At 38.0% G+C, this 18032-nt stretch overlaps 1 protein-coding gene across 2 annotated transcripts in view; it reads left to right on the top strand.

Annotated features, from left to right (window-relative positions):
- Window positions 1-18032, top strand: part of LOC113066709 (GTPase IMAP family member 7-like) — a 39236-nt gene that overhangs the window by 1291 nt on the left and 19913 nt on the right. Inside the window, exon 1 of one of the 2 annotated variants that reach the window (XM_026238685.1) lies at window positions 11816-11873. The exons of the other annotated variant lie outside the window; for it this stretch is intronic. The gene's annotated coding sequence lies outside the window, so the exon portion shown is untranslated. Of the gene's footprint in view, window positions 1-11815; window positions 11874-18032 lie in introns of those variants that run through there. 2 annotated transcript variants of the gene reach the window in all.

An 18032-nucleotide genomic window follows, 5' to 3' on the forward strand; every position in this document is an offset into this window, starting at 1 on the left:
GGAATTTGAACAGAATCACTGTTTCACGGCTGATCACTGAGACGCCCTGCGATTCACTGAACGAGCCGTTTAACATCAAATCTGCACTGAATATTAATAATCCAAACTATAGTGAAAACACTATAAATTAGCACAGCAACAAGATCGGCAGTTTAAGACATTAACTTGTAATCACAAAACACAAGATACTTCTCTTTTCGATATGAATAAGGCTTTATTAGATAAATCTAAGACTAATCTTATATTATTATTAATCTATATATAAACTAATCTAACACATAAACGCACGCACTCAGACATTCATACAAGTTGCAGGAAGATAGAAAGTTAGGGAAGAATGAGTTTAAGAGAACAAAAATGTGAAATCTCAAGTTTACAGCAATACGTGAAATTGCATAGACAGGCATCAATCACTTAATTAACCCTCGCATTGAGTTCCTCAATGAGGTTAAAATTATATTAGATACACCAGTATAGATCAGTCTGGAGGTAAAGTTACTTGCATCGCCTGTGTAAAGGGGTTCCCTTTGTTGTGTTGAAAGGGGGTTTCCCAAGGTTTATGATTGGCTGGAAGTTCAGTAGTCGCTAGTGATGGGCATTTCAGCTCTTTTTCGTGAGCTGGCTCGTTTGACTCAGCTCACTGAAAAGAGCCGGCTCTTTTGGCTCACAAACGGCTCTTTAAAAAACAATAATGTTTTTTGACTATGATAGGTGTGAAAACAATTCTAATTAAATTATTAAATGAAATCATACTCACAATTTCTCACAATTTCTTTAAAAATGCATTGATTTGTTATGAAAAAAGAATACTATTAAACATTTGCATTTAAATTACTTTTGAATTTATAGAAACAACATTACAAAACAAATACAATCTGAATCTGAACAGCATAATATAACCCATATTAACTGAAAGGATTAAACTGGTCCCTCTTTTTTGGCATGTTATATAGTCAGCATGAACTATCTCACTAGTTATGTTTTGTATAACTAGCATGAACACACACACACACACAATGCTGATCATATTTTTATTTTATGAGAGATTTGCATTTAGAAATGCAAGCTGCCTTACTTTCGAGGGGCTGATGATCATTAAAATTATTTAAAAAGGTGGCTGTGCTTCCGACTTCAAAAGCGTTTTTCCTCTCATCTCCTCCAAGTTTTGACACTGTGTGTGTGTGTGTGGTGTGTGTGATTGCTCGGCCCCACCCTCATGCCGTATAATTGGTTGACACCTCGTGTTTGATTGACAGGAACAGAATGTGAGGCTGATCAGACAGTCAAAATATAATATTTTTTTGTTCTTTGAATTATTCATTTATTTTAAATAAAATAAAATGCATCGATTATTTCATTATTACATAATTATTTAATTTCTATAGGCTATATATTTTTTTTTAAATAGAGTCGTTTTTGCAGAATGCAGTTTTTGTAACATGGGAAATATGATTTTCAAAAGGCAAGCTGCTGTCTAATGTAACACCCAGATTTATGACTGTAGAAAAAGTAACAGTTCATCCGTCTAGATTCTGTGTACTGTTTTTTGGTCCAATAATTAATATTTCTGCCTTATCCGAATTTAATAGGAGAAAATTATTGGTCATCCAATCTTTAAAGGGGGGGTGAAATGCTATTTCATGCATACTGAGTTTTTTACACTGTTAAAGAGTTGGATTCCTATGCTAAACATGGACAAAGTTTAAAAAATTAAGTTGTACGTTTGAAGGAGTATTTTTGTTCCCAAAATACTCCTTCCGGTTTGTCACAAGTTTCGGAAAGTTTTTTTCGAGTATGGCTCTGTGTGACTTTAGATGGAGCGGAATTTCCTTATATGTGTCCTGACGTACTTCTGCCGGAAGAGCGCGCGCTCCCGTATAGCGAGGCTGAGCAGCACAGACATTTCACTGATCAGAGTGATTCACTGATCAGAGCGAGAGCGTCGCGAAATGTCACAAAAGAAGTGTGTTTTTGGTTGCAAGGGCAAGACAACCCTGCACAGATTACCAAAAAAAAACAGCATTAAGGGACCAGTGGATGGAGTTTATTTTTACAGAGCATCAACGGAGTTGTGCAAGTGTTTTTGTTTGTTCCCTGCATTTCGAAGATGCTTGTTCACAAGGCCCAGTTTGACGACGGATTTGCGTATCGTTTATTTCTTAAGGATGATGCAATCCCAAGGAAAAGGGTCACGATCGTGTGTTGGAACCGCAGGCGGTGAGTAAAACTGCTTCAAATATCTCTGCCTCCTTGTAAGTGCGTCCGCCTCCCATGCCGGAGACCCGGGTTCGAGCCCCGCTCTGAGCGAGTCGTTGCTGCTGCTGTTTTCGTTCAGTTTCAGCCTCTGGATCTGATTCTGGATCATAAATAAACGGCTGAATCTGACTGTAAGCCATGGTTTGTTTTCAAGTATAGGTCTCTGCAGGAAAGTAATGGGAGTTACAAGATCAAGGCGTTTTTACACCATGATACCTGTTTGGTTGATGTAATAGTGACGTTAGGTTTAGGGGTGGGGTTGGGTAAGGGGGATCATTTAGATTGCATGATTCAGAAACACCCAGCAGTTTGAAAACACCCACATGGTGATAAACGCCCACTTTTGCTCTGCAGAGACCTAAGTCTCTTTGTTTTGGATGATGGGTTTTCCCTCACGGTAATGTTACAGCTTCCACATGCTCTCAACGCAAAAGCCTACTGGCGCTCGTGATTCTTTAGCTCCGCCCACACGTCACGCCTCCAGCCGTACAGACTATCTTTCTCTTATGCATATAATAAAACTAAAGACTTTTTGGATTTATGAAGGATTTATGAAGGATGCAGTACTACTCTATATGTACTCAAGATTAACAGGATATTGAGTGGAAACGAGCATTTCACCCCCCCCCCCCCCAACACACTCTGTTAGACTTAAAGACAAATCTAAGTGACTAATGCTTAGGAATTAAACTAAACATATTTCTGTAAATATATCATTTATTTAATAATATTGTTTTTTATATGTATTTCTTTCTTCAGTTTTAATAGTTTTAATCTAAAAATTTGATAATTGCAAAACACTAAATGTAAGAAACTGTTATATTGAGGAAGTGGCCATGTTGTACTATGACCTTTGAATTAGGGGTGTGCACGGATAGTCGAACCTTCGAATATTCGTTGTGCTCTAATTATTCTATAGATAAAAATGATATTCGAATTTCACAAAAAAAATAATAAAAATAAAATCACAATAAAACCTAATTTGGTCACTTTCTGTTATTCTCCATTGCATATTTGAAGATGTATGTAAGCAAAAAATAATTAATGAATGAATAAGGGGCCGTTCACATATCGCGCCTAAAAACGCATGAAAAACGCTAGGCGCGCCGCTTTCTCCTCCTTTCCAAAGTGCTCGGGCAGAAGCGCTCCTGAGGCCGTTGCCTTTGCTAAGCAACAATGACGCGCTCTCTCTCCATGAAAATGCAGAAATTTCAGCAAAGGATAAATGGATTTGCAGCACAAAAAAATCGCTTTCAGTAGCTCTGCTACTAAATTTATTTCAAAATGGCAATCCATATACAGCTATGATAAGCTGTTCCTTCATCTTGGCTGAGCTTTCAACATTGTTACGGGAAAGGATGAAGCTGAATGTTTAGTTCTTGTCACATGACCCGCGGTGCGCTTGAGGCATTAACTCGATGTGGTGCGGACGCGCCTGGAAAAAACGGGCACATCGCACCGCGTGCGCATCGCTACAGAGTCGCTTCCATTATGAGCACGCATTCCGCGTGCCTACATTGGAAATAACGAACTTAAGTGAGCAAAACACACGATATGTGAACGGCCCCTAAGAACTGCGGTCTTCAAATATACCATGGAGAATCACAGAAAGTGACCTAATTCAAGAACACTGTGCGGCATCTCTCAAGCAACGAATAAACACCGCTAACGTGGAAAATGCAGTGAAAACTCCTCTTCTCTGCCCTAGACCCTCGGCACAAACATCTCAGGTTTCTCGATAAAAACATGAGAAGTAAGAAAAAAAACTTTTTGAACATTATCAGAACATTTTCCTTGATGCGAGTGGTGCGGATGCAGCCGGCTGTCACCAACGATGAAGAGTATGCAATGCAATACTCTTGCAATGCAATGATTATTGCTGCAGGCTGCTTTACGTTTTTTCTTTGTTCACTTTTTTTTTATTTATTTTTTTAATCTGTACTTTTGTTTGTTTGCACGCATTGTTAAAGGTGCCATCTGTCAAAACAAACTTCTAGTGAAATACTAACAGCATCTAACTTACCAATCCAAAAGAAATGTTGCAAGTTCGGAGTCGAACCTCATTTCTTTCAGGTCCATCAGTTGTCTCCAGCGATTGAAAGCAGTGCCGATGTTTACTCTGGTTCGGCTCCTTTTCTTATCGGATTTGATTTGTGATTCCGAGCGCGGTTGTTTCCCTGTAGCAGGTGGTGGTGTCTTGCCAAGGGCTTCAGTCATCCTTTTGCTCTCTTCCTTGAACTGAAATGAAGTAGTGGGCTGTACTTTCCACAAGATTGACTTCAGGTTCAAGAACGCCCACAAGCCGTGCGAGTTATTCGTGTATTGCAGGTTGGCTGGTGGTTATGTTGCCCGCATACCGCCTCCCACGGCCGAAACTGGTACTACGACACCTGTCGGGCCGGGGCTAGTAATGCTAATGCTAATTAAGGTTGCTATCTCTGCAGCACTATAACTTGACATTTTTTTTATGAAATCATCGCCCTTATTCCTTCTCATTCTTTTGATGCGTGTAGGTCATTTTTTTTTATATTTTTACCTCAATTTTTGCACATGGCACCTTTAAAGGTTTTCAGCTAAAAAACACAATGTGTAATGTTCAAGCTTATTGTGTGTAAGCTTGTTCAAAATGATGGAAACAATAAATGTTGCTGAAAAATAACATCTGTCTCAATAAACTTAATTTAAATAAACGAATATTCGTTTTTTATGAGCTCAAATATTCGAATGTGATATTTGCGGAAAACGCCAATCCCTACTTTGAATCTTTTGAATTTTTTTTTTTGTAACAGTATAAGTACTTTGTAGATTAAATAATGAAATAACATCTGTCCACTTCCAGTTGTTAAAGAGCTGTCTATAAGTAGATATGTTCTTATAAACATTTTTCTGTAAAATTATATTTACACATATACGTCCTTTATATAGGCTTTTTATTTCTAAATGAGGCCCTACAGTCTTTGGTCCAAAGTGTATAAAGAGTCTTATTTATCAAGTTCAGTAAGTTAATTATTTACTAAGGAGATACTGTAGTTTTAGGTCAATTGTATCTGAAGGTATTTTATGACTGAACTTTGACTTAAAGATATCAGATGGATTTCAGATTTTAGCTTGTTTCATAGAGCTAACATAATCTTGAACATCAGCTTTAGAAACTAATGTATCCAGTCATTTTAATTTTACTTTAGCTTCAAGTGATGAAGAGATTAGTTTAAATGTTAGAAGTAAACAAAGTAAAGATTACTTGACTGTTGGTGGAACTCAATGTACTGTGAAACTCAGAAAAATGGACTTTGGTGAGCATTTGTTTTTTTTCTAAAATAATTGCATTTTCACTCATAGTTGACTGATGACTAGTGATTTACTCACGGTTTATACTCAATGTATTGACTGGCGAGAAGTAATTACCGTAATCTTTTAATGGAAGTTAAATAACAGTTGGCAGCAAATATTATGGTTTTCTTTTCTTTTCTTTCTTTTTTTTTGCAAATATAATCAACCATCAAAATCCTCTCCTTACTTCCAGAAATGTTGGAATCAAGGAATCAATTCGAAATTAATATTTCCTATTCTCATTGCTTATTGAGTTGTGTGACAGATCACGGCTGATTACAAGAGAATGTTTTCAGCTATGTTGGCCAGTAGAGTCACTACAACTACTGAAACTTAAACTGGCAAATAAAAGTTACTTTTCGTTATGAAATTTACTCAACAAATTGTGAAAATTATCATTTATCATGGAAGCTCAGTGTTGATTCATAACAAGAAGGTCTTGTATGGATAGATAATTTATTATTCATGAAGTTAAGTTTTTATTCCATAGTTCTACATTAAGTGCAGAAATATGAAAAAAAAATCATTTGAGCTGATTCTATAAATTATAATTATAATATACAATAAATAACATGTTAGATAAAGAATGTAAATTTAAAATATATAAACCTAACTAATTAAATAACAGTAATGTCACTACTGCTGTGTGAACAAGTGATGTCTGGATTAGCTCAATATTAACACTGCTATTAAACATTTTGTGTCGATTTTGAAAAGGTATCGCCCCCTTTTTTATATGTAGTTTCATAACAAGGTTCGGGAGGAGCACGTCAGATACTTAGCCTAATTTACACAGGTGTAGCCACTTAATATAATCAACCTTAGGGTATAAATACAGCTGAATTAGCCTACCTATCTCCATTGACGGTTTATCAGCATCCCGGTTCGCTCTGTCTGTCATCTTATCACAGACCCAATTTTCCTTCCAGCGAGGAGATCCATACCAGGGATTTTTCAGGTCTGCTACTTCTGCTGATACCCATGATCATTAAACACGGCTGTTGAGCACCATCAAACATCATCGCGACAGCAAATATGTGAACTTCATGAATGCCCGACCAGATGTGATGTATTATAATCAAATCTATCGGTGCGGGGTCAGAATTACCAATATTTTGTTAACTTTAACATTATTTTTTTAACACAATTTATGTAAAATGGTGGTTTATAATAATTATGGGAGAAATAATTATTAAACCATTATTTATGTTGATTAGCCCCATATAGCCTACTGTTTTTATTTTGGGGGTCATCTGATTTGTGACGATGTATTCATACATCATATACATTATATTCATTAAAATTATTAATTTTACCATGGTGAACATGCCAATGTAACAGTTGCTGCACGAAAGTTCTGCACGACTGCCGTTAGAGGGAGAAATGCGACAATCGTGTCCGAATGTCATGTGCCGTGGAAAGGTGGCTTAAAGTTTGTTAAATGAGGTTATGACGTAGTTCTGTTGGATGACGATGCCATTTTTTACCACGAAGCCAAGGCATTTTTTCCAGAGTCGTCATCCACACTGAAATATCCAAAGATATTATCTGCCTTACCGTGCATGTTTAAACCTCACTGAGATTCACTACAGACATAAGTTTCATGCAATTATTCTGGCAGGACCAATTTATTTAGGGACATATTTCACCATTTACTGGCGTGATCACTTAGAATTTATCTAATACACCACTACCCTCGTTTTGCCGCAGGACAGCAAGTGTGATTAAAATTCTGTTGTCTTTCTAGGACTGTAATATGAAAAGCATGCAAGTAAATATCTTTAGAAACTGCTTGGAAGTGAATAGCACATAATTGCAATTACCGTATTTTCCGGACTATAAGTTGCACTTTTTTTCATAGTTTGGCTGGTCCTGCGACTTATAGTCAGATGTGACTTATTTATCAAAATTAATTTGACATGAACCGAGAGAAATGAACCAAGAGAAATGAACCATTAGAAAACATTACCGTCTCCAGCCGCCAGAGGGCGCTCTATGCTGCTCAGTGCTCCTATAGTCTACACTGTAAACATAGAGCGGCTGTAGACGGTAATGTTTTCTCTTGGTTCTTGGTTCTAAATAAATGCGACTTATAGTCCAGTGTGACTTATATGTTTTTTTCCTCATCTTGAAGTATTTTTGGACTGATGCCACTTATACTCAGGTGCGACTTTTAGTCCGAAAAATACGGTAATGTTATTGCCATAATCATGTCTATTGGTATGTTTTACAAGACTAAATGATATTCATAGTTTTAAGAAGCATCTGTTTCCACAGTCTATACTTCAACGTGAAACCAGTGTTCCAAATGTATCCGTTTTGGAGGCTGTTTAAAAAGGCCGGAAGGCCAAAATGAGAGGAATGATGCTTTTCCAACAGGAACGTACTAATGTGGACAAGGCTTAAGGAATTGTTATATTAGGCAACCAATTGCTAAGCTGGCAACACAGTAAGCTACGCATTCATTTTTAGGTTGCCCCATCAAATGTTACTAACCTATCTACTCTTCCCACAACCAAGGAGGGGGAAGTCGTGGCCTAGTGGTTAGAGAGTTTGACTCCTAACCCTAGGGTTGTGGGTTCGAATCTTGGGCCGGCAATACCATGACTGAGGTGTCCTTGAGCAAGGCACCGAACCCCCAACTGCTCCCCGGGTGCCACAGCATAAATGGTTGCCCACTGCTCCGGGTTTGAGTTCACGGTGTGTGTGTGCACTTTGGATGGGTTAAATGCAGAGCATGAATTCGGAGTATGGGTCACCATACTTGGCTGAATGTCATGTCACTTTCACTTTTTTTTTTCACTTTCAACAACTACAGCAGCCGAAGCAAGCTCCGCAGGCGGCCAAGGCAGCTGTCTCTCCTCCTCTTCTCATGCTCCCCTTTACTTCTCTGTTTTCCGTATCTCCTCCTTTTCTGTATCTCCCCACTGCCACAGCATTTTATATATATATATATATATATATATATATATTAGAGATCGACCGATATGGGTTTTTCTATAGCCGATGCCGATGTTTAGAGGTCAGGGTCAGCCGATGGCCGATATGTGCTGCCGATTTTTAGAGCCGATATCTTGCTTGGAGTTTTCCCCTTGATTTGCATGCTAAAATGTCACACTAATAATAAGTGGATGCACAACACATTTTTTCTAAACCTATCATAATTTATTGAGCACTGACTTGAACCATCTCTTTATTCATCTTAATTTAGTGCACTGCACTGTATTAAAATTAAAAAAAGTATCCAAAGTTAACCAAACAAATTAATAAACTGACCAAGTATTAAATATATAAAACAGGTAATATATATATATATATATATATATATATATATATATATATATGTATGTATATGTATATATATATGTGTGTGTGTGTGTGTGTGTGTGTGTCAATCATTTACATAAAAGTTTTAGAGCATTTACATGTATCAAGTAGAATTTTTCAAGTTTGTTGGAACCTAAATGTAAACTTAAATATACATTTAAATAAATACAATTTTAGAAATAAAAATCAATTAAACTGAAAAATATAAAAAAATAAATATATAAAAAATAAATAACAGTAGTGCTGCAAAGACACTAGCAACCAGCAACATTTGTGTTTGGTATAAATGACACAGAACATCTAAAGTGCATTCTAATTTCGAACTTACATCGCAGTCTGTTCATTATTAAAATAGAGTCAACCAAACATTTAAAAAGTTACACTGGTCAGTTTAAATGCACCCTATACCGGACCACTCTGCTGTTATGCCAAGGACGTTTTTGCTCATGTGAAGAGGATGATTTTTTCCGTCTAGTTTACATTAAAATAAATATTATAGTTTAACATTCAGATACATTGCGAATATGGAAACATTTCGATATGTGCAGAACGAGACGTGAGCAATAACCTCCAAATACATCTAGTCAAACCCGCGCTCGCTCGTCCTCGTATGGACTTAGTGCACATGGCGTAATATCTTCTTTTTAACATAATAATAAGGACTTCTCATCTCCCAGTCTGCTGTGATGAAGTGAGCAGTTATCGTCACAAGAGCTCTCCGTCCCCCTGGACGTCCACCCCTCTATCGTGAGCGCAACAGAGGATGCTCGGGATAGTTTATCCACAACTTTTTTTTTCTCCTGTTCATAAAGATCTGGCACAATCTTTTCACTCTAACCTCTTTCCTTCATCATTATATCTGACAGGGACGCCAAAATGCGCGGGGCGTTCAAGCTCCTCCGCTCGGCATTATCACTGAGTGTGGACTGAACATGCGCAACTTTTTTTTTTTTTTTTTCATAAATCAATCCGCGGGTCACGCGTATGCCGAACTGAAGATATTGATCTGAAAGGATCACGGATCAATGATGATCCGTTGCACCACTACTATAGTGTCATTTGAAAACATTGCAGTTGCGTTTCAAAACACAACAACGAGCACCACGAAACCATTTAAAGAGGCGCATTCAGCGGTCTCCTTGACAGAAAACATTCAGCAAAGTAAAATGATCTCAAACGTATGGCGCGCTCTCTTCATTTTATCAAACGATCATAATCACATTTATTCATTTTACAGTCCTGCTACTAGCATTTTATTCATACTAAAACCCCTTTAATTCAGGTGAGAAAGCTTTTTTTCCAAGTGGCTTTTGCACATAATAATAATACCGCTGCAGACGCATTTTGCAGCATTAAGGTTATTACTTGATCGTTAATTTAAACGACGATCGATCATGGAAATTATCAAATATTGACATCCCTAAATACAAATGAGTTGGATGGAAAACTGGTTATTGTCTGCATCAAACCATGCTTCCGAACAAATGTCATTCACCGTTCTGGGCAGCTCCAGGACAGCTGTCTCTCCGAGCGCGGTGCTGTCTGTGAGCGGGGCGGAGTAACGGAGCACTCAATCACGCTGCAGTGTTTGTGAGAGCTGACAACTTCACCACCCCATTTACAGAGTGAAATTCTTTGACTACCTTTATCTCGAAGGTCTGTTTTTGAATCTTCCAAAAGTTTTGGCTCGGGGTGCTTTACATGCAGTGGCTGCAGCAGCACTTTCCACCGCGCCAATAACGCGGGGCTGCCCGCCGACGTGCCTGACTTTAAATCGGCGCTACTAAACACGGATATCGGCCGATGCCGATATATAAAAAATGACAAATATCGGCCGAGCGATATATCGGTCGACCTCTAATATATATTTAAATTCCTTGAATATGCACGTCAAAGGTTGCAATTTTTCTGATTTTCATTACGTTAAGCCACATTCTCAGTTGAATTAGCCATTGGAGCGGCTACTTGGATAATTCCGGGGTCAGAACTCCTAATCGATCTTTCAGCTCTGCATAACTCGCCGTTTTCAAACATAATCGCCTGAAAGAAGAGAAAAATAAATAATGTATTTTATTATCATTATTAGGTGGCCTACTATAATTCAGCTACCGAACTGCTCCGTTATTCCATTTCACGCTTGCCGTGCTTGCAAGGATGATTTGAGCCTGTAGGCGGTGAAGAAGTACAGACGTACATCGTCTGCAGATACAAGCACCGGCGGCGCCAGGGGGGGTCTTGGGGGGGTCTCAAGACCCTGCCAAAAAACGCCTTGACCCCCCACCCTCTTCCTGATTAAAAAATATATATATGCGGGATAAAGATTAAAAAATGTTTCTCTTCAAACTACGCAGAACAATAATAAATAATAATTATTTTGACATTTATTCATACACTGAACCGAGAACCGCTTCTGTCAGACGCATCCGATTCGAGAACCGAGGAGCTGATGATACTGCGCATGTGTGATTCAGCGTGAAGCAGACCGACACACAGAGCGTCTAAACCGAACTGATTCTTTTGGTGATTGATTCTGAACTGATTCTGTGCTAATGTTATGAGCGGGGGTAAACCGATGGCTTAAATGAAGGGCAGTCATCACCAATGACGCCATTACGTCGAGCGCAAAAGGACCGGTGAACCGTTTCTTTTTTCAACTGGTTTATTTGATCGAACTGTCCGAAAGAACCAGTTCACATGAGCACCTGCTCCTTTGCCCCTTAAGTGCCCTTGTCAAAGCAAAACTTCCTCGAATTTTTTTGTAATAACATTCCCTTTTGTGAATGCCTGCCCACGCCTAATTATAATATTAGTACAATTTATTAATAATAATTTAGCCGTAAATAAAATGACCAACATGATGACCTTTCACCTGACGACGACGACCTCATCTGACCCGGACGATTCGTCACGCCGCACGCGCATTTTTTAATTGCTAGAGGATTTCATCGCCGTGGCAGCTGGTAAGTGGTGTTTCATTCTCAGCGAAGTGATTTTGATGTTTATTTCCTAATTATTATTTACAAGGACGATGTGATGTGAGAACATGCAGATATGTTATTGAAGTGTAGAAGTAACACTAAGTGTGCTGTTTGAGGGAGAAAAGTTTCACAGTCATCTAGGTGTCTGGTCTTTTTTATGTTATTTGACTAAACCATTATTATTATTGTAGCATGCCCCCCGAACAGAGATGAGACTTTTACTGATGGTTTTATGATGTTTAATCCTTTATAAACTTTACTCCGTTCACCATATCACCAACGTAAGAGCTGAAATGTAAACAAATGATATAACTGATCAGCTAACATTGTTCACATTCATATGGTCTTACATTTGTGCAAAAAACTAACATATTTACAGACAAATTGCTCAACGGATTTAAATTAACACACCTTTTGCCTCTTCGGAGGGGCTGCAAGCATGAAAATCAATGTTTATCAGGTCTTCGTGTAGAAGTGCCGTATTTGGAATGACAAGCTGCTATATGCTATAAACTGCGCTAGCTTGGGAGCGCGCCACTGATCTATATATATAATAGATCAGTGGAGCGCGCATTCAAAAACGGAAGTCAACCATCTCAACACAAAATTTCAAAATAAAATACCTTTTTTGTCTCCTTTTCCATAACAAACTTATGGTTATTTACAATTATTTTACAGTACTTATTTATTTTTTAACACGTAGCGTGCCGTAAAAATAATTATCACAACACTGGTAAGGCTTATTCAGATTCTCTCAATCTCTGAATTATCATTCTAAAAATAAAAACAATTCAGAAATGAATTAAAATATAATTATATTTTAAATGTGACGCAAATATTTTTTTTTTCTACAATAGCAACAGTGTTTACAACAGCAAGACCACTTTAGCCTGTAAACTCAATAATATCTCTCTGGAAATAAATGTAAAAATATCAGTCAATAAAAAATGCATAATATACCTGACCTCAAAGTGCAGTGTGAAGGATATGGATGACAAATGTAGCCTGTCATTTGTTTACATTGCAAAGGTGTTCAATCTTAGACAACTACAACAGTAATAATATTAATCACTATATTCCAGTGTTTCCGTCTTTTAATGTTTTGTATCAATATTTAAGGTGGACTTATTGATTAGGTGCAAGAGTAGTAGTGATGGTTAAAATAATCGATTAATGCTGAAATAGTAAATTGAGCCTTGTTCCTAGATGGACAGAGAGTGGAAAGTAATAGATCAAATGAGGAGATGGAGAAAGAGGAAGAAAAAGAGGGAAATGTAGAGGCAAAAGTGACAGAAAGAGAGCAGGGAACAGCTAGCCAGGAGACAGAGGCTGGTGAGAAAGAGGAAAATGTAGAGGCACGAGCGTTCTCTATAGTTTTTACTATAACCGCTGTTCTTAATTATTCTGTAGAACAGAGAAGAAAAAGCCATCAGGTTGGGACAATTTAACACTTTTCAGTTTCTTATCCCAGAGCTATTATTTTAAACTTAAAATTGTCTTCTCTTTTGTTTCTTTTTCAAAACTGCATCAAAGCATTTGCTGCTGTTAGTAGAGGACAGTAACGGACTAGCTTTACTTCGTTTCTGTACTTAAGTACATTTTCAAGTTTCTGTACTTTACTGGAGTACTTTTATTTTGAGTAACTTTTACTTTTACTTCACTACATTCCAAAGCATAAAATCATACTTTTAACTTCACTACATTTCATAAAACATATCGTTACTCCCTATAATATATCATGTGCTCCAACACGCAGAAGCGGTGTCTGATTCATCATGAACGAACTGAGTCTTTTCAAAATAAATTTTAAATCGGATCGCAAATCGCACCAAATGATTCGTTTACGAATTAGAATTATCCGATTGCAGCCTACTGTCTATGGATTGCAGCAGTTCTGGAGTTGACCACTCACTGATTCAAATGAACCGTTTAGTGCGAGTCACCAGAAGTAAGAACCGGGAGATCTTGTGAGCGCGTGTGTGTCTGATGTTGCTAAAGTAAGTTATTAATGTCGAAATTTTTTATTAATTATTGTAACTGAAAATCATATTTAGGTCAAAACTGTCAGTTGTTTGGGAACTAAATCCGTTGTAAAGAGTGATCTATTTAAGCCCACTGAAATGCTCCAGTGCAGACGATGCAGACACATCAATAGGGCTTGAGCGTCGTGACGTCATTACTTGGCGTGGCCGCCACATTGACTGCCTCCTTTACTGCCACTCGGACTACTGTGCAGTGTTTAGACATACTCCCTCTCATCCGCTCATCCTCTTAATTTGATTAATTAAAAATGTATTTTAACCATTTTCAACCGTTGCTGTATTTTGGGCTGTAATAGCGCAACACATAATCGCCATGGGGAAAATAAAATGAGAATGGATTAACTTTACACCGCTTCCCTGCTTGGAGGCGCGACTATGGAGACCATAACATCTGAATATTAATTTATATAGCTTAAGTCAACATTGAAAATAAGGGAAATTTCTCGAGTTACTCATCCAAAATACGGGAAATTTCAACATTCATATTTTTGTTGCTATCCCTCTGCTGACAGCAAAAATTCGTACTATAAAACTACTGCATTAACTAACGTTAAGCGATTTGTGAAGCTAGGTCTAACGTGACTTTAGTTACAGATTGGCGTGAAATCGTGCTCACAACAACCACGCTATCTTAAAAAGCCCAACATCACGCTAAGGTTGCTTTCAAGTAAGAAAAATTATGCTTTGAAAACATCTGTTTCACTGGAAGGGCAAGGAGTAGCAACAGGACAACAACACAGAGACTTGACAGGTCTGATGGAGGGGCTAACGGGATATTTTACAGGAAAATACTAAAACGGGAAGACAGCAGGGAAAGAGATCAAATACGTGAGAACCCCGGAAAAAATGGGAGGGTTGACAGCTACTAACTACACTTTTGAAACCCATTGTTACGAACCCCTCTTTAGAACTCGTAGAGAAAAGGGTTGCATAACATAAAGAAAGATACGTGAGACTTAAATGAAAGGCTAGAACATTTATTTAAATAAACAAAACTAAGAAAACACGTATCATAACGGAATAAACACCAAAATACTTCTACAATAAATTACCAAACTATGATAAACAGAAACTAACAACAAGACACTTCAAAATATGAAAACAACAAAAAACAACCATAAATTCCAATTAAGAAAGACAAGACAAGAAAAGAAAAGCAAGCTGTTGGCAGGTGAGTCTCCTCTCTCCTCCCTCACACCGTCATGCTGTGCTTCAGCGTCCTTAATAGCGTCGTTCACCAACGAGTACAATAAGTCGCAGGTGTACAACGACACGCAGGTGCACGGGGCAGACCTAGCAATCAAACTCAGACGCAGAAAAAGAAAGAAAAATCAGGACATTGTAAATAAGAAACTCACAAGGCACAAGCCGTAACACCCATTGTTAAAAGTCCATGTGTGAATGGTTGTTAGCACTAACGGTTACTAAACTAGCATCTAGGTAACATTAGAGCGCAGCTTACCGGATTACTGTATACTGTTTTGCCGCTGTTCCGGTTCTGTGATCTGGAGCTCCTGAACCCATCCATTTGTGAACTGTACATAAGACTTCAATGACTTGTAGCCTCGAAACTATTCTGAAGTGTAGGCGCTCACAAAACAAACAAGGTAGCCGAAGATATCTGTAATGCAAAAGTGCGGCAACAAGTCTCCATCGGTACTCCACTATTTGTTGGGAATTTCATATGGCTCCAAACCGTTAATAGTGCAGATTTTGTCCACATACCGGTCCCTGGCATCCATATTTAGCGTATCCCTATAAATCCCACAACCTTTTTGCGATTTTGACATCTTTTTTTTTCTTTCTCCCAACTCTGCTCTTCTCGTTTTACTTGCTGTATGTTTACATTTGCGAAGCTGGCAACATGGCCGCCACGTCCCACAATTCAACTCGGCGCCCAGCCCTATTTTAGGTAAAGGAAAAAAAAAAAAACTTAAAATAACAAAGATTAAATACAATTACTCATGCACGTTCAAATTCCCCGCTGCCATAATGTTAACTGTTTTTATATTGTTTATCAACAGTAACGTTATACATATGTATAGGCCTATTGTTTGGATTAACTTGACTCCATATAGTGGTTATTTTGGAAAAAAATCCCAGGTATTTTGAGCAGTAGGATTATAAAAAATAGGCAATGTGCTAATATAAAATTAAATTAAGTAGCCTATATAAAATTGCAAACATCTATCTTTCAGTACTTTTTTACTTAAGTACTTTTGGACTTTCACTTGAGTAAAATTGAAAAAGGAGTACTTTTACTCTTACTGGAGTAATATTTTATTATATGTATTTGTACTTTTACTCAAGTACTTGATTTCTGTACTTCGTTCACCACTGGCTGCTGTATCAATACATAATCATCCATATCGATACGCGAATCAGCAAGGAATGCATCACAATATATTGCTGTATTGATATTTTGAACAGCGCCATTTGAAGCCTTGTTCCATGTGCCCCTTTTATATTTTGAGCACCTGCCCTCCCAAAAGTCTCTGTTCAGAGGGAGTGTCAGCCACGTTAAAAAAAGTTAACAGCTTAAGTCATTTGTGGGTTAATGCGTATTGGAGATGCGAACCATTTAAAATGCCAACCCTTTAAAGATTGATCATATTGTTTGCAAACTGCAATTGATTTATTAAAAACAAAGTATTTGATATGCTGTGTTGTTTTTGTTGTTAAGTAGCAGTAATATGCAGTTATTAGCTGTGTCAACTGTATTTTTTGTTGGTTTTCATGAGACCCCCCTTGAAATGACCAGGACCCCCCATTGCCCCCCCCCCCCCCACCCATAAAAATTGTCTGGAGCCGCCACTGGATACAAGGTATTTCATTGCACTTTAACAGGTAATATGGTATGCTCAATATTTTAAACAAGCCTCACTGAGTTTAATGCCACAGTTATGTTAGAATGCATCTCATTCTTGTTTCTGTGGTGGTGTATCGGTCTCATCATGAGCGCGTGGTCCGGAGCGCGTACGACCAATGCATCAGTTTCAACTAAACTTTACTCCAAATATATGAACTTACATGTTTTGAATACTTTATATTTAACACATGAGTTTACATCCATATTAGGGTTCAATTGTTGAACTTTAAATGAAATCCACTGTTGTTTTCACCATTGACCGATTTGCAGATCATTCAGACAGATAACTTCCGTGTGCAGATGCAGCAAATTTTTCACAAGACAAGCGAGGTGACAGTAGTACCCGACAACATGAACTAGCTGTTTTAAATATAGTAATTTTATATTTAACATCAGTTTATCAGTGCATCTGAAAGTATATATTCTTTAGACTATCGGTGATTCCATAGGCTCTCTTTCTTTCACCTGCATGGTTTAAAACAGCAAATAGTCATACAATGACAAGAACAGAGTCTCTCTCTTACTCCACCCAAGCATGATTACATCGTCGATACGTATCGTCGATCTCACGCGCTGACAAGATGACGATTGACAATGAGCATATCGCTGATTCATGGCACTTAATTGGGGTAAACTGGCACGGGAAATTCAATTTATTTTTTGTACACTTAATTTTTCAATTACAATGACTGCTCCAAGATTTTCTGACTTGTTATCGGAAGCAGCTTATTGGATTTGTTAAACAATTATGCAAGTAATCCTTATACCGTCTACCATTTAGACAACCAAATTGTTCTTAGTATTGAACCCCCTGTCAGGCACTGCAAGAGTGCTCCCGGTTGAGCCAACCTTTTCCGTTCAAAAAAAAACAAAAAAACCTCCTTCACTGTCTGGCCAAATATTGGCCATTCAACTTTACCTTTCTGTCTTAATTTCGGAGAGGCTTTCCCGTTTGATGTCATGAGTATTTACCTCCCATCAGACGTCGGTGATAGCCTCCCGTCTAGACCACATTTCTTTTTCCTTTCTACGGTCGGGGAGGCTTACCCGTTCGGTGCCTTGAGTTTTGAGCTCCCATCAGACGTCGGCAAGAGTCTCACGCCCACCTTACTTTTCATTTCCTGTTTGACGGGTGACGGTGCTCGCTGTACGACGACAAGAGTCTCCACCTCCCGCCAAACTCTATCCAAATCTTTCCCCCCCGCCTGGTGAGGCTTACCCGTTCGATGT

The sequence above is a fragment of the Carassius auratus genome, chromosome 50 (assembly GCF_003368295.1).
Source record: "Carassius auratus strain Wakin chromosome 50, ASM336829v1, whole genome shotgun sequence".
NCBI lineage: Eukaryota > Metazoa > Chordata > Actinopteri > Cypriniformes > Cyprinidae > Carassius > Carassius auratus.